The 6,969-nt window shown below is 42.4% G+C and overlaps 1 non-coding gene across 1 annotated transcript; it reads left to right on the forward strand.

Moving 5' to 3' along the window:
- On the forward strand, window positions 496-567 carry TRNAG-CCC. Its single transcript has one exon. It is a non-coding gene; the product is annotated as a tRNA-Gly (tRNA).

The raw sequence follows: 6,969 nt of genomic DNA on the forward strand, positions 1-6,969 counted from the left end.
TAGCAAAGTACCTCTTCTTACCAGATATAACTCTTATACTTCCACTGTGTGCCTCATACAGAATCCCTACACCCGGAGTCATCCCTTTTGTCCTCTAATGTCCCATGTAATTCTGCCTCAAATTTGAATACTCCACCAGGCTACTGTTATGTAATGTAACATAAATGTGAAGTCTCATCTCACCAGCCTAAGTGATTCATTTCAAATGCACAATGGTCTCCCTTGAAGAAGTTCTGGTAAAACATAGTTTCTCCTTCTGCTTGAAGAAAAATAGAAGTGTCTGAGGAGTGTGAGGCCTGTACAAGACAGCTACACTCCATCAAAAGGACACCCCTAAATGGATGACTGTGACACAGCTGGTTAGTCATTGTGGAGGTGGGATGATTCAGGCAAGGGACAGGGCGGAGGAAGAGGTGGACTTCAAGTGACCAAAGACAAGCTGATACTGTTTCATGAAGGCCGGATTAATCGCTTTAAGAAAGAAGAAATAGGGCTTCCTTGGTGGTTCAGGGGCTAGGACTCTGCACTCCCAAAGCAGGGGCCCAGGTTCAATCCCTGGTCAGGGAACTATAAGCCACAAGCCTCAACTCAGAATTCACACACTGCAACTAAAGATCCCATGTGCCACAAATAAGACCCGGGGCAGCTAAATAAATATTTTTTAAAAAGAAAGAAAAAAATACAGCAAAACCTGGTGTCATTGTAGCCATGGCTCCTAATCACCAAAGAGAAACAGGCACTGTCTTGACAGCCTGTTGGGACAGTTGGGCCCACGGCATATCTCATGCAGCTCCCCCTGAAGGAATGCTCTCTGCTGCTCATAAAAATGACCAAATTAACACTGCAGCAAATTAATAATGGAACATAACTTTGCCACAGCACCAAAGGCCTCGTATTTGTCTGCTGCCATGTTGGGACATGGCCTCTCCATGCCCTTCCCTCATCTCACTACACAAGTACCTCTTTCCAGATCTCACTGAGAACCATAGCTTGTGGAACTCTGATACTTGGGTGTCTGAAAAATGTTTCAGCATTCAGTTTAGGAGAGGCAACGTGGTGTAACAGGGAGAGTTTAGGGAATAATATATGTGAATGTGTCTTGTTAATGAATGAGATAACGCATGCACGTACGTTGTATTTTTAATAAGTCAGGAGCCAAGGGAACTAGTACCTACATAAATAATGCACCTCAGAAAGTCACTTCACCTTTGGAGAACTGAGTTTCCTTATTTGTAAAAATGGTATTATTTAACTGGATGCTCTGTAAGATCCCTTCTGGAGGAATAATAACCACCATCCTAGTGATGACTTGCTATTTATTGCATGCCCAACATACCAGGGCAGTCTTCTAACCCTTGCACATGTACTATCTCATTTATTCCCCCAAATAATCTTATTAAAATATTATTTTCATCATCCCTATTTTTCAAAGTGATAGAAGCTGAGGCACAATTGCATCAAGTAGCTTGTCTAAAGTCATTCAGCTAAAGAGAAGAGCTAGGATTTTAACCCAGCAATGTGGGTTGCCTACACTCAGCCACTATGCTATACAGCTATTATGAGTATGTTTTAATGATGTGCTCTATAGAAACAAAAACAAACAGATTAAAAAAAAAGCTTTGAGATTGCCAACACAACATGGGTGAACAGCCAGTATAAAACTGTGGATATTTTAACAGGGGTGGCAGATTCTTCACAACTCATTTATGTCCTTCTCTAGACTTCTTATAACTAACACGGAACAGTTGACCTGGTGTTAGAAAGCACACACTTATGTCGTGAAACAGGCAGAGCCAACTGGCCTACCCAGGATTGAACAGTTGACCTTGGGCACTTGATATTTGGAAATATTTCACTTCCCATTTGGGGTAGCTATTTGCTCATGCTGTGTGTGGAGAACCAGGCTTTGAGATCACCAGCATGGACAGTGTTGATGGCCTGCTCGTGGGCAAATGGCTTCTTGTCTCCCCTTCACCTTGGGAGCCATCTGAAGGTACAAAATACAATTCAAAAGAGGCAGCCTTTCACTCAGTGCTTAGAGACAGCTCAGAGCATCAGCTTTGAGTTAGCTCTGATCCCTACTATAGCTGAGCACATTTTCCATACATTGAATGGCTTGCCCCTTCTGCCGGTCGACTGCTAACCCACTCACCCTCCAGAATAGCCATTCACATTGATTGATCCCACTTTGAACTTGTGTAGTATTGTCAGCTCTGCAACAGAATTTAGTGTCTGATTTTGAGTTTTATCCTACTGCTCAGTGGCCATTTCAGATGTTGTCAAATCTCATCTGCACCAACAGGTGCCTTGAAGAAAACAAGACATACCTCTTTCATTCCTCTGTAGTACCTGGGTCAGTGATGTACCAGAACACAGATCTGTTACTACCAGCAACATATTTGCTGGATTAGATTGAAAAGAAGAATTGCATACAGGTATCATCTTTTGAAGAAAGAGCTTTAGAATTCAGGAGTCTTTGTAGAAATGAGAACTCCTGATTAGCATTTGCATGTAGGCTCCTATAGACCTAACTCTGTTCTCACAGCCACAATTGCCATTTCTTCAGAATGCAAAATCAACAAAAGTTTTAAAGGATAATGTCACCTGGGAATGATACTAGCACAAAAACTTGCAACATGAAACAGCCAGCCATGGTTATCTCAATTCCAATTAGGCTGGTAGAAAGCAAGCAGAAAGTTAGATCCCCATGGGAATCACCTCAGGAAGGAACAAAAGGTCAGGTCTAAAGAGGGAGTCATTCTTGGACAACAACACAGAAGGTAGGAAGGCAGGAAAGTAGGAATGCTAAAAAAGGAAGGGAGAAAGCCACCAGAAACTGTGTGTCATTAGGCCAACCTTTGGGGATGCCTCTTGAGTATGTTTCTGTGATAACATGTGCATGTGGAGATTCAAGACATTTCCTCCAGCAGGAGACACCAGATAGTATCTCATCAATTCATAGTCTAAGGAGTCAAGGAGTTTCCTTGTGTTGTCTTGATCTGATTGGCATTCTAGGCTGCAACAGAATAGTAATGTCTTAATTTGAAGAAACTGCTTTTCAATCATCCATCTCTTTCTGTAAAGCCATTATAACCATGGTTCTCAAAGAAGACGTACTGAGTGGAAGGGATGTTTCTGCATTTTCCCTTCCTGAAGTTTCCTAGGGTGGATAGTGGAACATCTGATCTGCTCAGTTGAGTGTGTATATGCTCAGAGTACAGCAGAAGAGAGACCATTTGATTGCTCCTGTCAGGGTATGTGTGAGGTTGACTGTGAAACAAATGTAGGCAGTCCTGAGCCAAATGTCCATTGCAGTCCAAGGCATCTGCAAGGCACATTTGTTTTTTGGCTGTGATGGAAAGGGGTTGGCTATGTCTGTCGTGTCTTCCTTTACAGCTCTGATCCCCTGAGCTAGAGGAAGGTGTTGCCATTGATGTCTTTCCCAGGTTCGGTTTTTTGTTTTTTGTGTGTGTGTGTGTTTTTTTTTTTTTTTGTAGATTTTATGCATTGACAGCCCAAAGCCTTGAGTAAGGAAATGATTCTTTAGGAACAAAAAAGCTCTTTTTTGTCTGTGACATTTAGGACATCAGGCAGAATGGTCTTTCCAGATAAAGTTGGCTGGTGATGGGAAGAGTGGCATCTACGGGTCATAAAGCACCATGTCTGTACATATTTCCTGCCGACAGGCACTTACTCTGTGTGCCAATCCCATGTGTTAATGTCACTACTTCCTTCTCCACGGGGCTTCCAGGTTTCTTTGCTGAATAATTCTGCCTGTGGAGCTTCTGTTGGTAGAACTGGGAGGGAAAACTGTGCTGACATGAACACCTTCTTCAATGAGTTAATTTTTTTAGTTGGCTATTTCCAAATATCTAAAATTTTCTAACAAGCAGAAGGAAAAGGTAGAATAAGAGGAAATAAACAGCAGTTAACTACACATTATTATAATTTTTTTTTTTTTTTGCTGGATTCAGAACTTAGAATTTGACTGGGTATTGAATCTGGTGCTAATGCATACATTTAATAAACTTTTTAGAATACAACAAGAGAGACAAGGAAGTCCCAGGCCCACAGTGCTACCAGAGGTGTCACCGACTATGAACACAAGTATTATCCAAGTGCTGGAAGAGGAGTGGGCTTCCCAGGAGGTGCAGGTGGTAAAGAATCCACCTGCCAGTGAAGGAGATGTGGGTTCAATCCCTGGGTAGGGAAGATCCCCTGGAGAAGGAAATGGCAACCCACTCTAGTATTCTTGCCTGGAGAATCCCATGGCCAGAGGGGCCACAGGCCATGGGGTCATAAAAGAGGTGGACACAACCTAACGACTAGACAACAAGAGGAGGAACACGTGGTCAAAGTGACTTGACTGTGGATGGAGATCTCTGCTCCTTTCTGTTAACCTTGTCATAGCTCCCAAAGATGTGTCCCTGCCCCCCGCCCCCCGCCCCGACCCAGGGCATTACTGTGGTCTTTTATGACATGAAGAAATACACACAAGAGCATTCTTTTCAAGTCCAAACTAGAATTATCTCCTAGGGATTTGGTAAAATAAATAGTTTGAGTTATTTTGGATGGGGGTAGGGAGAGAGGGTGTTTTCTCACTTTTTACTTGACACTTTCTTTCTTGTAAGAGGGGAAAGAGGTTACAGAAAAGTGAGAAAAAATATGAGCTTGTCTGACCCACCCTTCCCTCCAGGTATTGGGCAGCTGTAAATCTGGACTGAGCAATGGGTAAAAGAAGTCTGGTCACTTTCAGTGATTTTTATAGTATATCACTGTGATCAGTGATTTTAAAATTTGTTTTTAATTTTATATGCTTTATAACTTTAGGTTAGGTTTTTAAAAAATGAAATATAGGGCAACAAAAGGAAATTGAAATGCATGTTTTCTTAAGTGACGTTAGTGTGAATCTTTAATAATATTAATCAAAATTTATCACATCAAAAAAAAAAAGTATATCTTCGGGACATCTCTCTGAAGTTCTCCTCAGGGTACGCAACTCAAAATTGCCTTAGTCTAAAAATACTTCATAACTCTGATGCTACAAGGGCAAGAATTCAGTCTGAGGTAGAAGATTCTGAAGAAAGAAGAGGTGCTTTCAATTACAGGGACTGCTATTACAAGAAAGATGGCAATCATATGTTCTCTATTCCTAATGATGAGAAAATTAATTTAAAAAAACACTTGAATAAAGAAAAGCTATAGCTAGACATAAGGAAGAATGAGCTAACAGTGAAGTTTGTGGAAAATGAGAGCCAACAAGGGGTATTTTCCTGTTTCTGTTGTTGAATAGTCACTGTATGGATTAAAGACACCAGTGTCTTAGAGGAGGCTTAGGGGTTTCACCTCAGTGCACAAAAGGGACATGTCTGCTGCTGCTGCTGCTGCTGTTGCTAAGTCGCTTCAGTCGTGTCCGACTCTGTGCGACCCCATAGATGGCAGCCCACCAGGCTCCCCCGTCCCTGGGATTCTCCCGGCAAGAACACTGGAGTGGGCTGCCATTGCCTTCTCCAATGCATGAAAGTGAAAAGTGAAAGTGAAGTCGCTCAGTCGTGTCCGACCCTTCGCGACCCCATGGGCTGCAGCCTACCAGGCTCCTCCACCCATGGGATTTTCCAGGCAAGAGTACTGGAGTGGGTTGCCATTGCCTTCTCCGGGGACATGTCTAAGTAGCCAAAAAACAAGAAAATAGTGCAAATGTTCGCAAACTTGGTGCCAGGACAAAGCATCCCCAATCCCAGAAACAGTGATACAGTGGATGTGGGGTGGTCTCTGGAAATCTGTACTCCTTCTGAAGAATAACAAAACTTGTGAAGCGCAGTTGCAGTGCTGAAGTCTCTGACTTAGGTGCCAGCAGCCCAGGTTCATCCCTTAGTCTGTCCCTAATTCATTAAATGATCCTGGCAAGTGGCAGTTTCTTTGCCTGGAACATCCATACTTCATTTGGTCCTTCTGTCTTATGAGAAAAGAGCTGCGGAAGGTTTTCTAAGGTAGAGAGGCACTTTACAAATCTGATGGCATATTCTTTGTATCAAATTTTACATCCCTCATTAATCACTCTCCCAAATTAATCAGAGAAAGCCTTCTCTTCCCCCAGCTAATATGATACACGGGATTTCAAATCCACAGATACTAATTAGGAGCCAGCCCTGTGTGCACACCTGTAGAACCCAGTCTGCTACTTCCCACCTTTGTGATCTTGGGGAAATTATTCAAATTTTCTGAGTTTCTGTAACCTCACTTGTGAAATGGAGATGCTTTTACTTGCCCTCCCCTCTCCAGTTGTCATGAGGATAAAATCTGTAAAGTTCTTGCTACCCTTCATAGCAGTCTGAATCTTCTCACCCAGAAATCCTTTCCTTCTCTTTCAAGAGTTCCTTCTTCTACTTTTGAATGTGACTGTCTTATGGCAGAAACTGAATGGCAAAATCGGACTGGCAAAAAGTTAAGGTGAACAGAAAATGGCCCAGAATTAACAGAAATAAGTGTTTTACTTTCTCCAAAAGCTATGTATATATATCAACCCACCCCAGTATTCTTGCCTGGAAAATCCCATGGATGGAGAAGCCTGGAGGGCTACAGTCCATGAGGGTCACAGAGAGTTGGACATGACTGAGCGACTAACACACACACACACACATTGAGAAAAGAGTCAGTGATGCCTGTCCCTGGGTGTGTGGTGAGGGACATAAAATTCCCTTGGAGCATCTGTAAACTCAACTTCATTGAGAACTCAAGGCTCTTCAGCAAACAGAACACATGGAATTTCTAGAGGCTCCTATAATGATGTTTAAAAAGCAAACAGATATATTCAGTGAGGTCTTTTCTGGCCTCAGCTCTGGAATGATTCTTGCCCTTTTTCTGTTAAGAAGGGACTTATGGGAGAGAATAGAAGCTGTAGTGTCAGACAGAAGAACAATGGAGCCATGTTTTAGGTGGGATTTTAAAAATTACAGCTATGGAACACTT

This window comes from Capra hircus, chromosome 16, assembly GCF_001704415.2.
Source record: "Capra hircus breed San Clemente chromosome 16, ASM170441v1, whole genome shotgun sequence".
NCBI lineage: Eukaryota > Metazoa > Chordata > Mammalia > Artiodactyla > Bovidae > Capra > Capra hircus.